Source organism: Meleagris gallopavo, chromosome 4, assembly GCF_905368555.1.
Source record: "Meleagris gallopavo chromosome 4, MGAL_WU_HG_1.1, whole genome shotgun sequence".
NCBI lineage: Eukaryota > Metazoa > Chordata > Aves > Galliformes > Phasianidae > Meleagris > Meleagris gallopavo.
This window is the reverse complement of record NC_139407.1, coordinates 45,453,181-45,479,454: the sequence shown is the minus strand read 5'-3', so window position 1 is coordinate 45,479,454 and position 26,274 is coordinate 45,453,181. Positions and strand designations below refer to the sequence as shown.

Here is a 26,274-nt window from a genome sequence, read left to right as displayed (position 1 = left end):
AGATAACAGTGGGAGGAATCAACAGGCACCTGAAGACCAAAGAAAAACTGAGGCAGAGCCTGGAAGGGCAGCAACCAGCTCACATCTGCAATGATGAAAGGCAAGACAGTGAGCAGGGGCATTGCAAAGCAGAAGTCAGCTGTACAACAGATAGAGGAGTTTATCTGAAACAAGATGGTTTGGGAATAGCAAAATCCTCAGACTCATGGGAATAGAAAATGGTTTCTGAATGATATAGTGTGTACATAAATAACACATTTTATTAATGTTCCTGCTCTATTGCACTCTGTGCACATGCATCACAAATACTCTATCCACTGCTTAAAAGAGGCTGCCTTTTTGTGCCCTGTCCCTCCATCACATAGCACTGTGGGAGGCAGAGGTGCTGCCAGCAGCTTCCCTGCCCTGGTTATTTGGACTACAATTACGACACTGTGCCACTGTCTTTCCCCAGAGCAAGGTGTTGCCTGCTACAGGCAGAGTGCAGTCTGGCCATGGGATTGTTCTATACACCTAAAGGGACACTGCTCCATGACATTACTCTGACAGAGGTGCTCTCCCCTTGCCTTCCTCTGCCATACTAGCTGTGAACATGCCACAAATGACAAAGGAAAGCACCTCCTTTTCTTAATCCTCAGCCTGTTCTGCTGAGAGCCAGGAGATGGACTTCTTGCTTCCCAATGTTGCAAAGGAGCCTCATGAAATTACTGGGAGACTTTGCACCTTAGCCTGCATAGAGTTAACTCTTTCATGACTCCTCAGCCCAGCAGTTGAGTTGGGCAGGATGAGAGCTGTGGGCATTGTCCCCATCTAGTGGTTCACCCACACCAGGATGTCAGCTGGGAGCGAGCTGAAAGATCCCTTCACTCCAGCAGAAGCTCAGAGCCCCCAGGCTGAGAGTGGTTGTCTCAGTAGAGCCCAGCACTAGCTGCCTCAGTGAGAATCCAGGTTGCAAAATCATTCAATATTTAGAGTTCTATAATCAGGCCTCAGGTTTGAATGTTCATATAAAACTCTTTGCCTTTAATTAGGGAAATTGTAATGCTGGTTTAATTCATTATCTTTCATCAAAATATCCTTCTTACTAGCAGGCCTCCTAGTCACTGTATTTTGTGCCGCTAATTGCATCTACTTGACTGAAGCTCTTTATGGGCTACAATGACTTTCCTGATAAAGGTAGTACTTATATTGGAGGCCATTGGGCAGCCTTTTGTTTCAAAATACTAGATAACGGTTTTGGAAGACGTCAACAACGACCCATATTGCAGTAATACACATTGTATAGCATCATTCATGCAAAGACACAATTCACAATCCAGAGATCTGGATAAAGAATACTGTATAATAACTGGCACTAACCTTGGGTCAGTTTGGTGAATCAGCCTTCCTGGATTTTAGACTTTGTCATAGAAAGTCTATAAACCATTTAGGTGCATAAAAAGCTTATCTTAATGTCTTAGGACCAGCTTTTGTCCCGCATGTAACTATCTCTTTCTCTTTTTTTCCCCCCCAATTCCTTATTTTAAGATCCGTTATACCAATAACAGTGTCACAGGATTTTTCCTCTGCTTGACTTGTAATCAGTAGTAGACCATCTTTAGTGGAGATCTGCAGTGGTCAAACAAGAGATGTAAACCCCCAGGTAAAACGTCAGTAGCTAGAGACAAGTCAGAGATATCTGCTAAATCAATATTTCTGATAAGAATTTAGGATTCTAAGCAAGACTGCTATAGAATTCTATTATTCTATTAGCAGAGTTGGCTCTTAGAGGAAAATACTTGTAATTAAAAGTTCAGCATATCAGCACAGTCCGTCTCTAGGACAACCAACAGGAGATACAAAACCTCTCTTCTGCCTGGCCCCAGCTCTCAGACTGTTGATTTTTCAAAGTTATTATTAGTCAAAAACTCCTTCTCAGAGCTTATAAGAATCAAAGTGCTTTGCAGCCCCTAGTGATGAAAAACATTTCCACTGAATACGAAAATCCGTCAGTACTGTGCAGAAGGTGAATAACCCCAACTTTTCAAGTTGTGGCTCAAGCTGTGAAACCTAACAGAAATGTCATAGTGTGCTGCACGCACAATAACTTTAAAAACTAGAACCAGATTGTTTGAAAAGACTGTTTTCTCTGTGGCTCATGCTGGAATTTACAGAATCAACCAGTGTTGGAAAAAAGTTTTTTTTCTGTTGTGAAATTATGTATCTGAAACTTCTGTTTGGAATGTATGGAAATACGTCCTGCCTTTTCATCTGTCTGTCTCTCGCACACCCACACAAACATTAATTGCTCTCTCTGACGATTTCATGGCTACAAAACTTTACTCAGCATGTTGAAATGAGAAATTCCTGCCCAGAAGTAGTTTAAGGATATTAAGAACAGCTGGATGAGATTTAACCAAAAAGAGCATTTGAATAAGGCAGTACATGTTGGCAGGCTAACCTTCCCACACTTACAAGAAACACATCCTATGAGTGAGCTTACCTTAGCAGAAGGTAGTACGAAAGAGACTTGTTGCTAGCATGCCTCAAGCAGTCAAGCACTATGCTGGTGGAGGTAATAATTCCAGCTTCTTGCTTTTTCTGAAGCTTGATAAACTCAGGCTTGGATCAACCCTTTATAGCAGAACCACAGGCTCAGACTCCACACACAAAGGAGAGAGCTGCAGCAAAACAGACAGGCAGTGGCTAACTGCTTCTCCAGCACACACGTTCTACCTCCTCAAAGGAAGTCAATCATCTGGCCAAAGCAAGACAGTGCGAGCAATTATGATTGACTCTTAAATGCTTCCTAAACATGTGCTCATCCTAATTGACACAATAAATGCCATCGGCATTTCACATACTGAATTATAAAATTGTACGGCTAGTTATGTAACAAAAGGTGCGTTACCTCTCTGATTCGGCTGATTGCTCCAGCTGACTTCAACAAGACAGACAGCCTCAGAGGCCTGCTGTTAGACATCTGACCTCATGACAAAAGTGCATTTTGTGGCTGAAAAACCACATACCCCAGCTGTCTTTACCCAGGAGCTGGTAGCAGAGCTGTAGCAAGCAGTTGGTACAAGGATCCACGTAAACTGCAGGAAGGTGCTCATTCCTGGTCCCTGCTCCAGATGCATCTGCTGTTGGGGACAGAGATGCAATGGGGACATGCATCTGTCTATGCTCCTCCTTTGCATCAGGTTGAGGATATGTGTATCCACAGACCACTCTGGAGCTACAGGGGGCTCTAGCCTCAAGCCCCACAATCCAGACAGCGCAGCCCCTGGCATATATGGACCCATGCAAGTACACCATGACAGGGAGACAAAGAGTCTTGCAAATGCAGAGTAAAGTGCAAAATGTGTTTTGTTTCATGTATCTTTTGTATTTCTGTACCTTCTTCATGAATTTGGTGTTAAGGCCATGATGTCAGTTGATGTTAACTCCATGGGGAATTACACTACTAATACTCTGTTTCCCATACATATTAAATTATCACCATTGCCACAAGGCTTGCTAAGTGGCTGGGTAGCAAAGAGAAAAATAGCGTGTTCCAACAGAATGAAAGGCTACATAATGAACCTAAATCACACTGGATATCAGAGAAAACAAAAAGGACAAGGGAATTATACATATCCAGTCTTCATGGAAAAACAATGCTAGAGTTACATCATATTAGAAAAGCCACAGGGAAATAGTGGTCACTGATTCTTCCACCTACAGAACCCTTGATATGTAATCTAAAAACCTTGCTCTCTTTCCCTTCCTCTTTCATCTTCCACGCCTTACTGTGCATGGCAACCCTGACACTGTGAAGGTCCACACTTACGACAGGGGTACCTTCCTAAGCAAAAAGATTTCCTCCTACGCATGCCTCTTCTGGCTTTCTAACTCTTTTTGCTATGTCCCCAAGGCCAAATGTTCCTATCCACTCTGAAAAGAACAAGATGGCTGTTCCTGCATCATGCTCCCTTCAGCCATTCTCCAGGTTGCCTAGCTTAAAGAACATGGTAAACCTCTCAGTGACCCAGGCACGTTGGATAAAGAAGACCCTCAGGGTGACTGCAAGCTACTGCCACTGTGTAAGGGGCTGAGAGATAAGGGGCATAAAATCATAGAATAGCTTAGCTTGGAAAGGGCCTTAAAGATCACCCAGACCCCTGCTATGGACAAAGCTGCCACCCATCAAATCAGGCTGCCCAGGGCCTCATCCAGCCTCCAGGGATGGGGCATCCACAGCTTCTCTGTGCAGCCTGTGCCAGTGCCTACTACCCTCTGAGTTAATAAAAATTACCTAACATCTAATCTAAATTTCTCCTCTTTTAATTTAAAGCCATTTCAAGAAAACTTGCTTGTCCTGATTAAACTGTTTTGCTTCCCACACTCTGAAAATGATGGATCTTTAGACATCAGGTAAGATTTGTACTTGAATTCTCAATCTACAGGACCAAAAGCAGTTATGAGAAATATAAAGTCAAACATAACACATAAAAGGCTTTGAAGTAGCTTTTATCCCTTTCATGGCACCAAATCTATTCCATTTTTGTAGTGATATTCATTTTGGTAACAATGAAGAATGATTTGCCAGACTCACTCATGGCTTTATGATATTGGAAAAACTCAGCCAAAACTCAATGAGAGCTAGAACACCAGCATAGGGGGACATCTGCTTACATTGATGCTATCTCACTTGAAGCACTCATCAGGGAAGATTCTAAGTGGAGCGTACACGTCTACGCATGCCAGAGAGGGTGACTTCTTCAAAAACCAATGTGGCTTAGCCCCATCTTCAAACCATCCAGCAAGTTTTCCTGGGAGGACTTCCCCCAGCCCTTCCTCCCACACAGCCACAGCACCTTCGCATGTGACCATGAAATAATATTTAATAACAATAAAGTGCTGAACAGATGATAGATAACCCTACTATTAGCTTATTATAAAGTAAGCACTGCTTTAATTACACTGTGCCTTTAGAGCTGCTCCTCTTATCCAGAAGTCTCTTAATGCTTTACAAACTACTTAATGAGTTCTCACAACACCCTGTGGGAACCTTTTTTAGGATTAGCCCACAGCGTGGCTGAGTGAGCAGGGCTGCTCCAATGCGGGAGCAGCCCTGCAATGTGGCTGCTCCCACATTGCAGGGCTGTGCCTCCATGGGGCTGACGCCCAACTTCTCTTGTTGTGAAGGGGGCCACAGGGATGGTCTTAGATGTGACCTGAGGGAAAACCCTCAGGTTTGTCAGTGGGCTGCATCCTTTACTTTATGAACATGCACCTGGAAGGATTTAATCTTCTATGTCTTAATTCTGCTTACACTGCATTTAACTATGTCTATTTATGTTTATAATTTAAGTTAAAAGTTTGTAAATTTCTATAACTTAAATTATGTATCTTACTGCTTTTTTTTTTTTTTTTTTTTTTTTTTTTTACCTTTTCACACACAAACCTAAAAAAATCTAACTAGAAAAATTGTTCCTATTTAAAAAAACTGTACAAATCAATGGCACTCTGCCCTTTGTACTAACTTAATCCAAAAGCACTCCCTGCCACTCACTCTTGGCATGGCCATTCCAGGGCCCAACCACATGCAGGGACTTGCAAAAGGGAGGGCACAATATCAGGCAGGTTGGTCAGCAAGTGTATTTCAGCAACTTCAGAGTAACACAGCCCACAGAAAGCCTCCTAAATAATGGGCAGGCATGCAGTATGCAGCCAGAAAGAGAAATTTCAGGGACTGAGAGGAAGAAGTTCAGATGAGCTTGTGAGCTCTTGCAATGCTGAATTTCACATTTAAAAATAATACACTGCTTGAAAGGGGGAAAACCTGCTGAGGAGGCTGAACCCAGCGCCCAGTGACGGTGGTCTGTTTTCTAGTCCTAACACAGTTTGCTTTTTGGGTCTTGAACAAATAGCGTATTATCTTTCAGTCAGTTATCTCTCATATTAAATAGTAATGACAATTCCCATAAATATTTGACGATAGAGCCTGCTCCTCCTCTGGGAGCAAGCTGTGCACTACAGCTTATAGCTGACTTCCATATAGAAAGGACTGGGGAAACAAGAAGTATTCGTGCAGTAGGAGCAGCTCTGTCCAGCTCTCTTGAGTCACAATAATGACTAAGATCTCTGTTCAACAAGAGTATCAGTGAATAAAGTTTGTTTATGACAGTGACTGGGCTCTCAGCTTCCATCACGTCCTCCAGAGCCTACTTCTGCCTCATCTGCTCAGTGCTGGGAAGAAGCAACCCTGCATATAGTACTACTCATAGGTCTCGAGTCATCACTGCTTTAATTGGAGCTTTGTGGAAACTCTGACTTAAGGTCCACGCTAATTAACACACGTGCTGCTGATAGTCTTATAACATTCTCTTTGAAATGAAGAGGCTCACAAAGGTTTTATCAGCCAGGACACAAGAGCAGCACTAGTTGGAGAAGACTGCTAATTCTGCAGCTGAATTATCATCTGCATCCAGAACCAGTTTGATGGGTGTGAGATTATGTGTGCGCTTACTTCTGTGATGAGAAACCCATTAGGAATTACGTGCTCAAGCTGTCCTGCTTCCTGCCAGCGGGCACCACGTGCTCAGATGTGATCTGCTGCATGCACACAGGGGAATTTTGTCTGATTTGAACTTCTTCCTACAAGCTGTAGCTTGTAAGAGTCTTTCCAATCCTTTTTACTTGGATCAAGACTACAATGTTTTTCTAAACAGCAGTAATACAATTAGCTTACTCCTTAGGCTGAAACTATGAAGAAAAAAAAAAAAAAAATCAAAGCTATGCTACAAGTTGCTTTCCAACAGGAAGCTCTACTTGCAAAATCCTGTGTGAACTGGTGCCATCAGATATACAGCACAAAGAACTGCAAGCAGAAATAATTTCTGAATGGGAACAGCAAACAAAACAACAGCATCACCCATATTTTTTTTAACATCATAGTATCTCAGCAGTACTGAGATTTTTGTAGGTATTTGTAGGAAAGAAAAGTGAACTAGAATTATATCCAATAACAGACCAAAATTAACCTGCATTCTGAAATGCATTTTCTGAAAAATGCATTAGTCCAGGCAGACAAGTAGCTGCCACCTGTTAGTAAGGAGTTGTTGGTGCATGCAAACTATCATTTTATTAATGCTTTTTGTTTTGAGGAGAATGGTAAAGGTGTATTAAAGTAAAACTGAAGGATGAAGGAGAGTGCTGCCAGGGGCTGCTGAACAGGTAGGAAGTCTCAGGGCATTTAGCTCATTGATTTCCTTGTCAAGCAATAATTGATGCTTATTGAGAGGAACAGCAGAGCATGCAGTCAGAGGCAGTTGCACCTGACCTAAGCTGCCTATGAACCATTCCCTGGACATTTAATGAAGGAGAAACTTTCTGCTTCCGAGTTAAATTCCCTCAAATCATAGGTCATTGCACAAATCCTTTCTTAAACACACAACTTGAGCCTCTGGGGGAAAGCCTGGGGAAAGTCAGTCATTGCACCTCCCAGCTTCTAGGAGCAAAAATACCAGTGGAAGAATTGCCTTTGCATCTCAAGCAAGTGCAAAACCAGCAATATTACATGACACAAGTGTCTGTCCATTTTAGCTAGAGGTGGAATACATTAAATCCTCGCTCAAGCTTTGGCCACAGAGACAACCCCCCAAAATAAGTTGCAGCCTCTGCCTGCCCCAGGCCAAGCTACAGAGCTGAGGGCTCCAGAAATACCTGGCTGGAGCCCTTCAGCAGCCAGACTGGAGGAGACTGCATCTGGAAAGACTTCAGAGATTCACCTTCCTGCTGGAAACAATACTGCCCAATTTCCTGGTCTGCAGCAAAATGAGGCTAATCTGTCATCTCATTCTGCGTGCAAGATTTATTTGCAATTTACTAAAGAAAAGTTATTCTGGGGGAAGATGCCAGCTCCTTCAAACCTCTTCCAGAAGACAAATCAATTTCTGCTTGTGATAGACAATTGCGGTCTAGAGCCAGTGGCATTGTCTTCCAAGTCTGTGCTACAATGAAGTCCTGGTGCAGTTAATGCTCAAACACACAGGTTTGGAACATCCTTCCAAAAAGCAGAAGTCTCATAAGGGACAGGAAGACACTTGTACAGGATCACAGAAAAGAAAAAGTAATTAGAAGTAGGAGGATGAGTATTTTCAGGTGGCAAGAAAAAGATAATGAAGAGTGAAGATTTCCCAGACTGATTCAATTTATATTTTTGGAAAATATACATGGCCTCTGAGCTTTGGGTGGAAGAGTATAAAATAGTAAATTAGTAACAGATTGCTTCGTTGAGAAGAGTTCTCAGTCTCAGAAAAGTGGATTGGAGAACTGAGAATACCACTCCTTGCAATCTTTCCAAACGCCTGATGGCAAATCCTAGCTTTTTTTTTTTTTTTTTTTTTTAATAATTTCTGTACTTTACTGACAACAGGAGACAATAAATTGTACTGCTTTGATAAAGTAGCGAAGACACCTTGTTTTTTTTGCATGTCACTGAATGAACAAACAATAAGAAGTTTGGAGGGTGTAACAAACAGATTATGTGCTCTAATCTATTTCTGTAAGAAACTGTGAAGAAACAGCCTCATCATATAGTTAGCAGAACATTCACCTACAGTATTCTATTCCTGCCTTTCCTGCTGTTGGCTGAACCCCATTCTTGTGTCAGGCATATGGGAAAAGCGTGAATTACAACTCTAATGTGAGCACTTTCTCTGAGTTATGTTTTTCCTTGGTAGATGTCTAAGTATCCAGCAACTTAATGCAAGCAGTTCATCTGTATTAATTAAAAACACTCAAAATATGCTTAACTTTAAACTTGTGAGGTACTTTAAGTATCTCCCTCAGGGTACGAGGATGTTTGTGCATCTTCACAGCAGTCCTGACCTCTGCATTGCCATGTTTGTACATGGACCTTGTTAGGACAAATATGATCAGGCTCATCTATATGCATGAAACTTTTGTGAGTATATGAAATCTTACATGTACTCACAGTTTTGCAACCATTGCACATACCAGTACTGAATGAAAACAGAACTCATTAAGAACTGGGTATAAATAAGTAGAGGAGAATGTGAGCAGAAGATCACAAATAAAGCTTTCCTTCTCCCACCTCAGCTGCATTTATATGCTTAAACTGCATGGTTCTACAAGACTTTTGGGGTTTTAACTCTTGAGAGATAAGATTCCAGAAGCTGAAACACTAAGCTAAAGCCTCTGCAGTGAAACTGGCACATTTCCACAGGTAATTGGTTAGATCCGACATTCTTGTTGAAGACAGAGATTTTCCTAGCAAAATGAAGACAACACATCTAACTAAGAGGTAATGAATGAAGCACAGCATTCTTGCACCCTAGCGAGGTAGTAAGCAGCATTCAAACACAGCAACTTCATCTCATCCCTGCATCGGATTATAGGGGGACCAAACCATTGATTTTATCATAAGGAATACCTCTGCCTTGCTATGCAGCACTTCCTAGGACACAGGCTGAAATTCTGATCCTTTCCCCACTGCCCTAAATGGGAACTGTTTGTTTTGCCTGCGTATTTCCTTTCCTGATTGCTTCTCTGGACCAAATGGTAGGTTGTAAGTGAGAATATCAGTAAAAAAAGAATGCAAACCTTGAAACTCACATCTGGCCTGGCTGTGCCTGGTGCTGGCTGCTGGCAGAGTCCCAGTGGTGCATAGTCACTGCAGTTTGGCAGTAGGACCCCATCCCTGCAGGAGAGCAGCCATCAGCTGTGTCTCACAGGGCAGCCTACAGCAGGTCAGGAGGCAAAATAAAAGTTGAAGTGCATACACCTGAGCAATTCAAGGTTTAGAGAACCACACCCCCCAGTTATTTTTCCTGCAGGCAACATGAGCATGTGCAGGCTGCTTAGACAACAATGTAACTTGAAGCTTTGGCTTTTATTTCCGGCATATGCCAAAGTCCATTTTCAGTTTGGCTTTGCTTTGTGTTTCCTTTCTTCTTTCAGCCTTACAATCAGATTGAACTTGGACCAGAAAACTTCTTAAGAGCTGGTTTAAAACAAAACACTTGTCTTGGCTTTCCCCTGGAGCAGGAGGATGAGACCTGTGAGCTCTGAGGCAGGGCCCATCTCAGTGCTTTGCCAGCTACAACTCCACCTCGTTCCTACACACCTGGGGTGGTCAGCTGGGGAGCAGGGAACCATGTCAGAGCAATTTGAGAACTAAGGTATCAGCTGCTAGAAATACAAACTCTGGTAATTATCTGAACATCAGGAAATAAAGACTACTTTAAGTCCTCTTAACCAGTGATTTCCAAGGGAAAAACCAATGGAGGAAGGGATAAGATGTGCAGATACCTGAGCTGAGTGTGAATTGCAATTATGATGGCAGTGGTATCAAAATGCTCTTCCATTCAAAAAGTAACTCTAGTGGAGGAAAAGAAACCCTGATGCTTCAGCTACATGTATCACTAGCAAACGCAATGACTTAAACAAACATGAGCATTTTCCCTTACAGAAAGAAGCAAGAAAACTTTGGAGACAGATTTGGAGGCATACGCTGAAAACAGCCAGGAGAAAGCCCCCAGCCTCCCATATAAATATCTATAGCTAACAGGTCTTGGCCTCCAATTCATTCCATGCAAATTTATTTCCCTTCAAATATTTTAAAAGCATACTTGCTACTGGTGATTATAAAATTCCTTGCTAAATACTTAAGAAATCATCAAGAGTTGTATGCTGGTAGGACCTCACAAGACAGTCATGCTTTCAGCCTTGTTTGTGGCAGCCTTTGCTTTCATGCCCATCAGAGCACCTCTGCCCTAAGCTGCTCAAGGAGATGCAGAAGGGGTCTACCAATGGTGCTTGATACATTACCACCCAAAGCCCATGCTGGAGTTTGGTCACTGCTCTGCTCCTGCAATGGGTACAATACGGAGAGAGACAACCTGCATGGGATCTAGGTTTCCACAGAAGTCGTGAGGCCAGATATGCAAGCCTCAGACATTAGCTACCTGTAATATTGAGCCATGCATACATAATAAGCTTTTAAAGAACACACTTAAGCTGTAGAAGCTGAAACGTTAACAAGTACATCCCTACAGAGCAAAGCTTGTGCTTAAATCCTTCCTCACAGGGGAGGTCTCTTCAGGCTGATTGCCTCAATCAGGAAGCCCAGAGCCCTGCTGTTGCAGGTGACCACATCAGTCACTCCCAGTTGCAGACTTCATTTCCATTTAGAAACTAGCCAAGTTTTCACCCCCCTCCCACTGCTGGGATGCTTTTGTAAGTTTCCAGACTAAGGGCCAGTTCAAACTCATTTGTTCTCATGCCAGCACTGTTGGATTGCTCTAATAGCCTTTCTCATCTCACAACATGTATTCCTATTTCCATTCTCAAACTCTGAGACTCTGCTCAGAAGAATGGCTCTCTACTTTCTTGCTTGCCCAAACAGCCATTTTAGGCACCCATTCCTCTCTAAAGTCATACTCTAAAGTAGAGTTTTATATTAGTACTTCCTTCTACTTCCCAAGCAAACTGTTTCCCCAGAAGGTGACTTCATTGGTTCTGAACCTAGCAGCTGAGGAACTATATCCTTCAATGGAACATCCTCTGCTAAAACTGTTTCACCCTCTAGGGTGGTACTCAAAAGGATCTCTTTTCACTGCAGCTCATTTACTCCATTATTTACAGATTCCCTCATTTGCCTACAGCTAAAGAATCTATTGATAGATTTCTTCATCAACAGCATAAAAAGGTGGGAGTATTTCCTACTATGATTCATTCTTTTGCATTGAAATGACAGTAGTATCTTGTAGATCTGTCTGGGTTCATAAACTTCTGATTTCCTGGTATAGCTTTATATGCTGCAGAAGTCAAATGTTTCGCTTAGTTTAATTTTAAAACCAATCTGAATAGCTTGTCTCAGCCTATGCCAAATGGGTGTAAAAACAGGCCTTTTAAACTGCAGATATTCTAGGCTTCACTACTGAAAGTATTTCCAGGAGGACAACATGCCATAAACTCCATTGTATTAGGCCTTATTTATTCTTATTTATGTCAGTTAAGTGATTTCAGCATATGCTGCATCTTACTGGCAGTACATGTTGTGCAAGCGTGCACTGGAAAATTGTAATAATCAAATATTAGATAATAATACTGTAATGGATACCGTGTGTGTCAGGCTCTGAAAATGTCACTGTTTCCTCCAGACATGCCATCCTTCACTGATATTGCCTTCTGAAGCTCCATGAGGTCAGAGAAAATGGGGCATGCAGGCTGCTGCTCAATCCTCTTCCAGCCCTTGCCCTTGGCCAGCCAGCAGTTGGTTTGCAAACAGGAAATACAAGACCAATCTTCAGCACATGTTATGTTCCTGACCCCACAAAAGGGCTGAGCTGCACGGTCTCTTTCAAATGCACAAGAAATCTCCAGTGCTGTTCAGCGTCTCTTCAATATTCCTGCAGTGACAAAATAAACCCTTATTCTGTCTGCCATGTATGGATGATGGCAACAAGACTGGGAGGGGTTCATCGGGAAGGGCATGAGGAGCTTAGTGTAGTGTGGACAGACCACCTGGGAGGAGATGAGTCCCTTGGGATGAACCTGGCCTCTCTCCAGTAGATGGTGGCAGGTCACACCCACATCTGGCACAGATGGCAGTATCTGAGTCGTCGTGGTCATGTGGCATTGCTCTAAATCTATATCTTGGTTTGTAGAGGCATACCAGAGAATAGGAACCAGTGCCAGGGCAAAAAGTGGTTTAGAAGTGACTCCAGAATGAAGGCCAATATTTTCATGTCTAGTCCCTCTTCTTGTTTCCTCTTTCCAGAAAATCAGCATTGTGACTTGGATCGCAAAGCATGAAGGGAAACTTTGCCAAGTGCTTGTACTATGAGCTCTCTTGGGATGACTGAGTACCATTGACAGTTTGCTTGGAAATGGGACTATGGACTCTGCAGTCATTAATCAGCAATGTTAAGCTAGCAGTTCTCTACAGTGTGACAGTTTAAATATGATGCTGACTTCCAGATTTGGCCTACTTGGTGCAATTAACAGATAGCGAGATTCTTACGCAGTGCATGTTACTCTGGGAAGTCAAGTTTCTTTTGTCACTAGAATTTTCTGTCTTTTCTGTATTCTGCAGCATTACATCTTCTAGAAGGAGATTAGGAAAATCTTTGTTATTTTCCTAATTAAATTAAAGCCACAGGATTAAAATAATCTTTTGTTCTCAGCTAATGAGCAAGTAGCAGTATCAGAATTAGAACTATCACTTTCTGAAATGAACAGTTGGGCTGAGAGAGCAGAGAATTGAATATAGGCTGACTGGATAAAGCCTAGCCATACCTGCAGCTAAAATAATCACACCAAAGTGCTCTCATAGCATCCATCAGCAGGAGATCTGATTGTGAAATCCTGCAGATCCAGCTGTACAATCTCAAGTGAAGCCTCCAGTCCTCCCACCTCCTCCAAAAAAATCTGTGAAAACATGAGCTATACATATATAAGCAAAACAAACATTCAAGTGGCAAAGTCACTCTGGCTGTTGTGAGGGGATAATATTACAGAGAGCAAGGCTATATATGTTCTCCCTTGGGAGAAATTGTTCAAGTTAAAAGATTAATCTGGGCTCTCAGCACATTCATTAGTTAAATTGCAAAGCGAGCTTGTTGCATAACCAATCCCAGGACAATTATATTTATCTTGTCAAAGTTCACAGTACGGGTGGATTTCTGACCAGGACAATGTGAGTGCTTTCTGCAAGATGGAAGCATTAGAAACATCAGTCCTGTGCTTTCCCCTGTTTTTTAAATTACCTGCATGTTTGTTTCTTTTTCTGGAAAAAAACCATTTGCACAGTACCTTTGGGTGTCTCTCCAGCATCAGACATAGAGGGAGGGGCTGAGAAAAGCAGCAGGTTCACTTTCTAAAAGGGAGTAAACTGAGGCACAGAAACTTAGTGACTTCTTTCTAATTACAAAGGAAATCTCTGTCACAAAATTGCATATCATAGAATCACAGAATAATAGAATGGATTGGGTTGGAAGGGACTTTAAAGATAAACCAGAACCAACTCCCTGCCATGGGCTGGTTGCCCACCAGATAAGGCTTCCGAGGGCCCCATCCAACCTGGCCTTGAGATGGGGCATCTACAGCTTCTCCAGGAAGCCTGTGCCACTAACTCACTGCCCCCTGAGTAAAAAAACTCTAGTCTGAATATCTCCCCTTTAGTTTAAAGCCATTCCCTCTTGTCCATCAGATGCAGTAAAGCTTCCATTCTAAAAGCATGTATAGATATGCAGTATGTACGGACCACTTTTGTATGTCATGGACTTTCACAGCCAGGTCTATATCCTGGGAACAGTTCCTGGAGTTTAAGATTAGAACAGAAAAGGAAATCATCTTGCCCAACTTCTTTCATGTCACAAGCTGCCATGTCCCCTGCTCTGCAACTCTGTGGACCTTGCTGCCTTGGATTTAGTCCTATTGGGAGTCTCTATGGAAGAGCAACTTGAAGAATCAAAAGGTGAGGAGTTCACTTGTCTCTTGTTCTGGGAATTAAGCATTTGTGATTGTGAAAGCACATGGACAATTCATTCCTAATCTCCTAATCTGATGACACTGCAAGGTTATCATCATCAATCTATATTACACATTTCCTCACCGGCTGAATGACCCGTTCCCATCCAGTATTTGCATCTCTTACCACTGCATGCATTATGCTTGCTCTAAGCCCTCTTTTTCTTTTTTTTTTTACTTTTGACACACCTGTTCTCAGCCACATGACATATGCACATACAAAAGTGCAAAATGGTTCATTTACTGAGCAAAATATTCTGGGATATTGATTTGAACACCTTTCAAGATTTATTATGCCCGCAGAGTTATTTTATCAAACAACCTGGTAACTACTTAAAAAAAATAAGCCAAGTTTACCTGTCAAGACCTATTTCCCATTAAAAACATCATTGGCTGCCATTAATAATATTCCTGTTCTTTTTTACTTCAATTCCCTTATCAGCTTGTCTATTACTTTCCTGGAAGTGAGGCCAGGCTAGCTTTACTGCTGTTATCACAATTACCCTGTTTGTTCTGTTAGAACAAATGTGAGCATGTTTTCAGTCTTAGTAAATTCCTCAAATATCCCAAAATTTGTTAAAAATGAACATCAGTAGGTCTGATAATTCCTCAGCCTTTTTTTCTTCTTATTATTATTTTAATGCTGCATAGCTGCAGGTTATATATGATCTACTGGTTTAAAGCTGCTAGCCCAAAGTAGGTGTTGTCCAGCATTCTCTAAATTGCTGATGAGCTGGAAAATAGCACATCATATGTAACATCATCTTGCTTCTTTCCAAACATAAGCCAGAAATATGCAATGAACATTTCAGCCATCCAAGACTGTGCTACAAACACTTTTAACACCTTCAACCCCTTCCGGGCCTACACCCTTACTACCTTTTTTCCTTATGCAACTTAAGAACTCTTTCAGAACACCATTTGCTTGATATGAATAGATTTTACTCTAACCTTTACTAGTAGTTTCCATATCTCCTAACGCAAAAATATCTTCTAATGTCTCTTTCTCATTTTCTAGTTCTTTTTTCCAATATACACACTTTATTTAAATGTGCTATATATTCATACCCACATACATATCCATACATACACACCCAAAATATAGACACATGTAGACAAATATCTACATATTTAAGCACATTTGTATGTGTGTAAGCAAACACATTTCTACTTTGTCTTCTTTTGTCATACAGCTTCTTATCACAATAGTTTTCTTATTCAGATAACTCACTTGAAAATCATCCAATTTCAATTCACACATTTCTCTTCCATTCAACTTGATTAAGGGCAGTCCTCAGCTTTGGGATATTGGACTTTTCAAAAAACAAAACTCATAAAAATTACTATTTCAGACTGTCCAATCTTTGCCTGTACTGAATGTAAAGTGATCATGTTCACGTCTTCCTGAGAAAACCCATTTTCCAATCTGGTGGATAAATTCATTTTTAGCTATCATCAGCAAAATTTGATACAATTTGTTTTATAGAGCAATCATCTGGTATTTAATGCTATTCTGGTGATGTTTTGCAGGTAGATAAATGAAATCTAGTGAAAATCTCTGAGAGAACAAAGTTTGTTGTAATTGCAGTTTTTTTTCCCCCACAATCAGTAGTAAATAATCCTGTCTTCCGGGTCAAAACAGTGTTTATAATACCAGCTCTGTCCACCCCTACTTGTTCCTGTACACTGTAATCAATGTATTGCAGTAAATTTTTAATATCCTGCACTTCCTGATTTTAAGTTAGACATATATAAGCCACTGGGTTGTACACAAAGTCACCCCTCTCACACTATTTCTTTTATCTCCCTTTGCCTTCTTAAACAGCTTATTCAATACTCTAGCATTCTGATCCCTCTAGTCCTGAAATCTGATGAGATAATTATGTTGAATTTATCTTGATTATTGAGAAATTCCAGTGCCTCTTACTTATTACCCCAAATCCTAGCTTTGGCATATAAGTTATTCCAAGCACATTTTTCTTTGGATCCTTTACCACAGTGATTTAATTTGTTCCTGACATGGTGAATCTGAACCACATTTTCTTCCTCAGTCCCCTCTGTGCGTTGTTGCTTTAAATGCAGCTGTGGTAGTTCACAGTAGTCAAGATATCTGTCCTCTGCCACACCTATTCAATCTCTACATCATTTAGGACTGAACAAATTAAAAGCCAAATTAAAAGCACAGTTTTTGCTCCATGGTAAGTAGTCAGTCCAAAACCAACAGAGATATTTTGCATTGACCCGTGGGATGCTGACACAGGCTGGCTGGGATACGATATCCACACTGCTGTTTAAATAATGGCATTCAGCATCCCCCTTTCTGAGTTGGGAAGTTCTGTTTTTGCAGGTGGCTTTGCTGTGCAATTCAGCAAATGCAATTTTAAATATCAGTGCAAGGACTCCACTTAAAACACACAGGCATGAATGATCACTGCGTTGTGGTCAACAGAAACTTGCGGTACTTTGTGGTCACAGGACACATCTCTGGTCTTTGCCAGTGATGGAACTCTGAAGAGTCACAGATGTGTCTCATGCGGGAAAAAAATGCGTTAACATCTGCACGCGGCTGACAGCTGCTTTTCTCACACAGTACAGATGGTGAAGCTCTGCAGAGCCCTTCTGGGAGTAGACGGGATGCAGCAGTGCCCACGGCCACTCAGCCATGCTGCTCTTTGTCTTCTGTAAGAGCGTGAGGGAAGAGCAATTTGGGGAAGCATTGCTCTAACTGGAAAAATGATGTGCTTTCAGATAAACAAACATTCCTTAGGTCACATTCATTGTTAGTTACAGCATATCCACAAACTACCAACAAAAGGCATCAGCTGGGGGCATGGAGCATGCAGAAAAGAAGGAGTCACTTTGGAGGTATTTTCAGTACAGGGATTGATGATCAGCCCAGCCATCAGCCCAGTCTAAACACATCACTGCTTAGAGAACTGCTGGCCTGGTGAGCTCAGCAAACAGAGGGTAGCATACATCTCGCAAACAACTTTTGTTTTGATGAATGAGCTAAGCACTCATCTCAGCACAATTCTATTTACATGCAAATTGCTTAAATTGGTAATTCATTTATCCATGGGAAAATGCAATGCATTGATTATAGGTTGGATAAGAAGAAAAAGTTGTAAGGGAACAACCTATTTACACATGGACAAATGAACTGTATAATGTGTTACACATACAGACAGAGAACTGTCTTAGCAATGTCCATTGCAAGATGGGAGGTAGTGATGAAGGAAAACATTTAGCTCAGAGATGCAACCTAAAGCTCAAATTCTACTTTAAAGTGATCTGTTGAAAAACTGAGTATGGGAGAGGATCTTCTGCATGTTGCCCAAGCCTTAGCCACTCATGGGCTTCTGCCCTTGCTCTGCGGCACAGAAGATGTGTTCTAAGTTTCCAGCAGCTTACATAACTGTGTGTGTAATCAGAGCCCACAACGAATTCTGAATTCAGGGTACGATTTCAATCACTTCTGACAGATGAGAGGGGCTTTCATCAGCACTTAAACAAGTTTGGTGAATGCATGTAAGCAGGTGGAGATGAAAGACTGATTTTCGCTGAGAGAAAACTCTCACCAAGGATGTTGCTAAAATGCTGAGCTCCTATTCCTAGTGTAGAAAAAAAGACATATACGTCCAAACAGCAGGAAAACCTTCCCTTGGAGCTCACAGTACAGTTCTTTAGCTTTGATGTTCATGGATCCATTTCTTTAATTACATTTGTTTACCACACTAAAGAGCTTACACGTTTTCAAAAACCATAACAAATAGATATATAACTCTATAATATATAATAGATATAATGATGACGCACATATAAAACTCAACCAAAAGTCAAATGAAATTTGATCATTTTCTAATTGAAAAAATATTATTATTATTGTTAATAATTTTGTCTGCAGTCCACAATGTGAATGGTTAAGTACCATTTCATATAAGAACTCCTTTAGAAAACCATTTGTTTTTCAAACACTGTACCATGAAATGCCTTAGAAGTAGCAAATCCATCAAAACTACTGAAAAGAAATTAGAAATGTGCTTTCAGCTGTCTTACAAATCTCATATTATTGGTTCAATGTCACAGTGTGCTTTCTCTTTCTATGTAGGAAAGACACAGAAAGATCTTCAGCAAGCAATACATCAGATTTATATGACATTGAAAAGCTTTTAGCTTAGTTTTCAGTGCCTAACGCATCTTCAGCAAATACCTTGTGCGCTTATTCCTGCATAGTTATACCTTGCGAATCTGTACTGAGTATGTTTAACTGCTAAAATGGTAAAAATGAAGCTCAGATCCAGGAATATGATGCAAAAACTTTTTTTAAAACAACTACCACTTGTCTCCTCGGATCTCAGCTGATAACACTGATATAATATTCTGACATTGTAGTTTCAAGCCTGTATAGACCACATTTGCCAAAACATTCCAAATGTGAACCATGGAAGGCATCAAGTTACAAAGGTTTTTTATGATAAGATGGCAGGAGCTGGACCCAAATCTCCAGGGGTTAAATATGAGTATACTGGTGCTTAACTCCACCAACTTTCTCTCCTGCTGTTTTGCCAGGTGCTAGGTGCTCAAACTTTAGGAGATACTAAGTGTATATGAAAGGGGTTGCTATTATCCATCCAAAGCTTCAGACTGAAACAGTTGTTCAGAGCATCGCTGACACATATCCCTGTTCCCGACAGAACAAGTCTGCATTCATGTCCTATGGACAAAACTGGCATTCGTATTGAGATTTGTACCATCTTCTCAAAGTTCCTTGGGAGATCTGTTGGCTTTGTGTGTGGGGAAATGGATCAGAAAATACTGACAATTTTCAGAATGCTTGCCCTGAATTTCAATGTCTCCTCCTTGTCCTGGCTAACAGTGCACTACTGTTGGGACACACTGAATGTCTCACACCACACGTGAAGTGTGTCAACTTGCCGAGTGTGCGGGGACTGCAAATTCCTTTGCAACCCCTCCCTTCCCAGCACACCAGCAATGGGTCATTATCTTTGATTTTGACATCTGAAGAGAGAATGCAAATGCCAGGAAGGAAGTTTTTAGAATCTGTAAAAAAATACTCTATAAAAGACCTTCCAAAGGGAATATTGCAACAGGATACAGTAAAGAAAAACAGGAGAAGAATTTGAGGGGGAGAAGCTCTCACTATAAATGTGGAATACTTCTGAGAATAAATAAAAACATAAGCTCATCCAAACTTACTTCTGCTTAGAAGAAAATATATCATTAGTGAGTTTTCTTCTTAAAATAGCCAAAGCATGTTAGTGGAATACTTGAACATTTCTAATTTATAACTTCCGAATGTGCATGTAGTACAGGGAACATGAAAGCACACTCTGAGTTGATGTTTGGGCCGCTTCTGCTGGACCACCAAGGCAGAAGGTGAAATGCAGAGGTTATAAGCTGAGTATGAGGGCTTTGGCTCTTTGAAAAGTTTGCTTTATATCACTAGGGTATCTCATCAAGAATCCAGAAAAAATCATCTCTGAAGTCACTGAAATGAAGGTCAGGAAATCCTAGTCTTTGTGAGCACCTTGGTAACAGCTAGTAAGTATAAAATTGTCATGACTTATTAATTTTTGAAGACAGGGACTAGCTTACTGTCATCTATATTCTACATTATAACAACATGTAATTAAAAAAACCTGAATGTTGTCCTAATTCCAGCCTCCTCCCTCATTTCTTTTGCTAAACACTGTCAGGGTACACAGTGCTGTGTGAGCCATGCATGTAGTCTGGACATCAAGAAATCTGCAAGCTAAGCAACTGATGCAAATCCATTTTCAAAGCAAATGCAGAAAAGCTCACCCTGACATGGATCTGTACCTAGCTCCTTGAAAGTCATTCTGGAGAAGGTGACTCATGAGAAAGATGTGTTAAAGAAGGTTAAAAAGCTCTGACGATTAATGGAGCACAGACAATGGTTTCAAACAATCCTCTAAACAGCAGTGAAATGATGCTAGGGAAGAACAGGACAGAGCACAGCAAAGCAGCAGATGTGACTTGGCTTGTGGATTCTCCCCCGTTATGAAGGCAGCAGGCTTTTGTCAGAATCCTTCCTGGGCCCAAGGACTGTATCACAAACCTGGAGCAGGCACTTGCTGATCTACATGAAGAAGTGCAGATTTCTTACTAATTAAAATTCACTATTTCAATATAAAATGGCAACGAAATCTTGTGGAGGAATAAGTTAAATTAAAAGTGTAATTTACACTTGAAATAATGATGCAGTCTATGAAGGAGAAGAGCCAGAGCCCATTTTGCTGGTGGAAAGTCACCAGCCTGTAGGTGCTTAGTGCATGGGAGCACAGCCACCTCCTGCACAGTGCAGTGACAGTGCTCAGCAACCCACACCCAGAAAAGTTTCTTTGGAAAGAAGGTGCTTGAGCTGGAGCAAAAGGCTGTAGGGAAGAATAACATTTTTTTGGAGGAAATTAATCTGCCTATTTAGTTTTAATTAAGAAATTGTATGATATTTAGCGTCATAATATTAAATTCACCTTCTCTCTAATTATTAATTAATCCTTAACCCAATTTTCTGGGAAAACTAAGTTAAGGCAATCACATCTTTCTGTTTCAGCCTGACTGCCTCCCTGTGCATATTCAGAGCCCTGTGGCTGTGTTCAGTACCCTACCTTTGACAAAGCATAATGGTTTCAAAGATATCATATGCCCATCAGAATAAAGAAAATATGGCAGAGTGATAAAAGAGAGAGACCCTTTTAAGTGTTCACAGGGAGAGGAAAGCTGAGGCATAAATACATCCCTTATTAGACACCAAAGGATCAACAAAAGGCTTGAAATATTTTCATGCCTCATGGGAAACACTTCTACTGAACTCACGCCTTTCTAAACATCAGAAAATCCAACTAGCAGACACAAATCTGTAAGAAACCAGGCTTCACTAGCCCAGCTGCTCACCCAGCAACTTCCCTCAAGCAAGCAAACCAATCACTCCAATTGCAAAATATCAGTATTTCATCGGATGGAGAGAAGAGCAAATAGACTCTTGGTGAGAAATCTAGTCATGAAACATGTGAAGTAACAGTTTCCAATTAGCAGTCCCCACCAAAGCAAAGCTTGGTCTCTTCCCCCTCTTTAGGGCACGGTTTAGGGGAGCCCATGTGAAGGGCACTCAATGGAGGGGGATGTGTGTGACTGGGGCTGCAGCATGGGGAAGGCTTCTTGCTCCAGGGGAAGTGCAGTCATGAACCCAAGAACAACAAAGCAGTATTACACTTAATCCGTTGCCATCTGGCTTCATTTTGACAATCCATAAAATCAGACACAACATTCTTCCTCCAAATCCCTGAAAAACAACACAGAACTAGTGTCAAACTGAGTGTCCCCTCCCTTCCCTGGCCCCTCAGATGAGGGCCTGAAAAAGTCTTCTGCAAGGCGGAGCTTGATCCCTTCCAGTGACATTTCTGCAGAAGTATCCTGGCTGCAGATGTTTCTGTGTGGCAATGCAGCCTGTGCAGCGTTGTCCATCATGCCTATAGAGATGAGGCAGAGAATGGGGCGAGAGAGGCCACGAACAGCAGCCTGCATCCACATTCTATGAGCGACCTCCAAAAGGTCCTTTTCCATGTACTGGAGGGAGATCCAGGGCCATCCATATGTCCTCCTCTGCAGATACCAAATGGCCATCCATAAGGGGACACAGGGAGACTTTAAGTTATCAGGAAAGTCATTTTTTGCAACGTTTGTGTCATTACTGAGGCATTAAGGTAGTCTGAGGGAACTCAAATATCCTCTCACAGCAGACGACTTAGTAAATGAAGAACAAAACCATTTCTGTCCCCAGCAAAAGGCAGAAGGATAACCAAAAATTATGAAACATTACCCGATTCAAGCTGATTTGTGTTCCCATTAACAAAGACTGTTTATCTACAACCAACAACTTGTTACTAGTAACAACAGCCAAGGACCAGCCATTTTGGTCGTAGCCTCCCAGGTGAGGGATGCGGCTCAACTGCTGCCTTCCCGTGTCTCTGCAGACATCCAGGCATTTGAGGTGCCTGTCGTTCATCGTGACATGCACCCTCTGCAGCTCCTGTGCTGCTACTGCCAGCTCCAGGCAGATGGCTTGGATATTCTGGGATGTCTTAGCTAGTGGCCATGATCTGTGTTCTGTCTTTCTCATGTAGTCCATGGCTATGTATCTGCTTGTACTCCTTGGGTGCTACCTACAACGAAAGCACATGGATGTCTTCCCAGCTGCCAATACAATTGTACTAGCAAGCAAAATATTCACATTCATGAATTATACTTGGTTCAGCTTCCATAACACAGCATCAGCACAGAAAGCAAGGCAAATGCCATTGCTTGCCTGCCTTAGGGCTGAATGCCACAGGCATGTCCCCAGGCTTGGTCTGTGCTTTGCTGGAGCACATCTGTGCATTCTCTCCTCCAGAAGGCTCATTGCTGGCAGCTACGTGAATGTTAACCAGGCACATCTCCGTGGAGCAATGCATGTGCACATGCATTAATCAGGTGTTTTTCTTCACGTTCAGAATTACGCTTGGGAACAGCCTTGCATGGCCTTCACATGAGAGAAAAGGGAAAGAGTAAGTTCCTCGTGCTACAGCAGTGCCGCCTGCAATGGACATGTAGCTTCATTACAAATTCTCCAACTGAAACTCCCAAACGTCTCTACTTATAGCATATGAAAGTCACACTCGTTTCACGGTCTGAAAGGAGGAAATGGCACACTTGTGCCAAGTATTGTGAGACCAGTTTTACAGCAAAAGTTGGATCTGCGTAAGTTTAAGGACTTCATATAGAAAAATCGTGTGCTCTGATGTTGCCTCAAGCAAGTGCACATCCAGGAGGGAGGACATAATCTCCTGTGAAACCAGAAATGCAAGCAGAACAAAACTCTTAAATTGAGAAAGACAGTAGAGGTGCAATGAACAATAAGATAATTTTATCTCTAATATTTAAAAATGCTTTAGAAAACTTGATTATGACTCAGGTTAAGAAGACTGTGATAAATAATGCTAATTTGTGACTTGTAATGGTACCAGATTTTTAGGGAGGTTAGATATGAAAGAGACAAATATTACTAGTAACAGACTCCAAGCTGAAATTTGGAGCTGCCATGATGTTGGTATTTAATTAGGTTTATGTTTCAGGAAATGGTTTATTTTACAGGTTCATTTTGGGATTTTTGATCATTTCACATGCAGACTTTGTCTTCCCTTGCAACTCGCATACTCCTTCTATGAGCTGTTACAGCAGCATCCTCATTCCAGATGGAGAGCTGGATGTGCAGCTCCATGTTATGGCCAGAAAACCTCTCCCAAGAGGATAGTTGTGTCTGAACTTCATGGCTTTACTGATAGCAGCCAGCTCCAGACTGCCATTTCCTTTTGCACACACATGCCTGGTACCTCTCTTTCTCCTCTAAATCCTTTCTGTATGCCATGACTATGTAATTACTCACCCTACTGGCAGACTGAGTTCCTGGAGGCATTAGGCAGGTTTCACTCAGAGGGTAAGAGCAGATGGATGCCTGATGGTAATGTGGTGGAATTGCTGAGTTTTGGTGGGCATTTTTGTGTTGTTTGTTGTTGCTGCTGTGGTGCTTTTATTTTCTTATTTTAATTTAAAAACAAACTTTTTTTTTTTTCCCTTTCATTTAGGGCCTACCCAAGACTTTGTAGTGATTTCAATGAGAATTGTCTGGCTTGGCTCTTGGCCACATTTGTCCTTCATAAAATCATCAGGTGAGAGATCTGCACATCAAAGGTTTACAGTGCTTTCTGCTCAATAGAAGCAGAAAAACTTTGGACCACTGATCCTGAAGAGGTCTTTTTGTTATATCCCAGGAGTTTTTGAGGGCTACCATAAAACCAGATTATGGTTCTAATGGTTTATGGATTATGGTTCTCCTATACTCATTTAGCCACATCTGGAGCAGAAGCTACCTGTTTCAATATCATTGCTGGAAAGGTAACAGCAGAAATCTGACAATCTTTCACGTGCTTGTAAAAGGAAAGAGAAGTTTTCTTTCTATATTTTTGAGTTTCCTACCTGTATTTGTGAAGAAAATTAAGACTGAATATTACAACATTTCTAGAGCATTTCACAAAATAAAAAAAATAAAGAAAACCCTGCTGAAGCATGTGACCTCCATATTCGGGTCAATAATATATTTTTGTCTTCCCTTTCCTTCATCCTATTAGAGACATGCAACAGTGACTTTCTCTGTGAGCATGGTTTTACCTCAAGCCTACCAGTGGTATGACAACAAGGACAGGAAGGAGCATGCTGGTGTTCCAGTCCCACTATTCAGAACTAGGTACTCTGGATACTGCTGCTTCTGCTTCCCAATCCCCACCACCCTCCTCTGCCTTTTCACTTGCTCAGCTGGAACTTCTCCAGGCAATTTGAACCGGTAAGTATTTTCAGTTGAGACTATAGTGATTACATGACACAGAGCTGTAGCATTCCACATACCGAAGATGATATAGTGATGATATAGTTTCAGAATTGCCATGCTTTACCCTAGTGTTATTCATTTGCTGGAGTACAATTAGATTTTCTAGAAAAAAAAGTCCTAGAATTAAAAGAAGTGTTTTATTTTAAGCATGTTGTTTTCACTTTGCTTAAGTATTGTCCTTCTTAATGTTGCAAGTTGGCAATGCTCTTGGAAATCTTTTCTGAGAGAGGGTATCTTATAGCAATTAAGGTGTCTCGATGGAGCTCTATGAAATGCTTGAGGAAAATGGAGCAAAAATTGTGAAAGACTGAAATATTCATCTCCCACCATCTGCTACACAGGATATATGTTATTTTACTCTTTTTATGTCTGTAATCTCTCTGCGTATAGCAATTTAGAGCTATGCTCTGCTTTAAAATTGAAAGGTAAAATTTCTTTTCACACTCCATTTACTGGCCAGATGGAGCTACAGTGCCTGTTCCTACTCATTTGCAAGAGTTCGAAGGGGAGAATGTTGGGCAGCACACACATTTAGCTTCTTTATGTAAAAAAGTTGAAAGGAAACAAGAGGGAAAATGGCTGTAAAAGTCTTATGTAAAAAACAAAAGACATCTTATGAATGAGAGCCTCTCTCCTTAACTTCAGTTCACAAACATCTTCTCAAGGCCACTTTTCTTGCTGAAAAAAGATCCCAGCAACCAACCAGAGGATGCTGCATGGACTCACAGAGTCATTCACACCACGGGTGGGATGTTGCAACAGAGCCGCAGACTCAAAATCTGGGCAGAAATATTAGAATGCAATAATAGGATAAAGCACAACAATCATGGAAAAAGAAAGTGCGTAACAGCTGAACATAAATCATAGTTAACTGAAGCATCATTATAGAAACTATTGAGACTCACATATTAAAAATACAACTATGTATTCTTGCTCTCTTCTTTTTAATGGATTTTTTGTTGGTGTTTTCATTTTTAAAGGGCACACTTGGTACTCCTCTTTACATTTTGAAGTGTCTTTTGGGTTTTTTTTCTGCCTATACTTATTTCATCTTCCTTTGTCCACTGTTTTTAAATCACTTTTTGAGAGTATGCTAGTTCAATGTCAACAAGAGGTAATTCAAGTGAAGACTATTTCTGGCATTTTATCATCAGTATTGCCAAAATCCTGTTTAAAATAGTCCCTTTGAGAGTCTATTAAAAAAAAAAAATAAATAAAAATAAAAATTCATTTCTAACTGAAATGCTAGCTAAAGATAGTAACAGGCTGCTTTTTTGGCTGATCTGCCA

At 41.1% G+C, this 26,274-nt stretch overlaps 1 protein-coding gene across 4 annotated transcripts in view; it reads right to left on the bottom strand.

The window, feature by feature from the left end:
* Positions 1-9,791, bottom strand: part of LNX1 (ligand of numb-protein X 1) — a 74,996-nt gene extending 65,205 nt beyond the window's left edge. The window contains exon 1 of one of the 4 annotated variants that reach the window (XM_031553146.2): positions 9,592-9,791. The gene's annotated coding sequence lies outside the window, so the exon portion shown is untranslated. Of the gene's footprint in view, positions 1-2,482; positions 2,507-9,591 lie in introns of those variants that run through there. The other 3 variants (XM_010710201.4, XM_010710204.4, XM_085223148.1) reach the window with 3 other exon arrangements.
* Between the last annotated feature and the right edge of the window lie 16,483 nt (positions 9,792-26,274).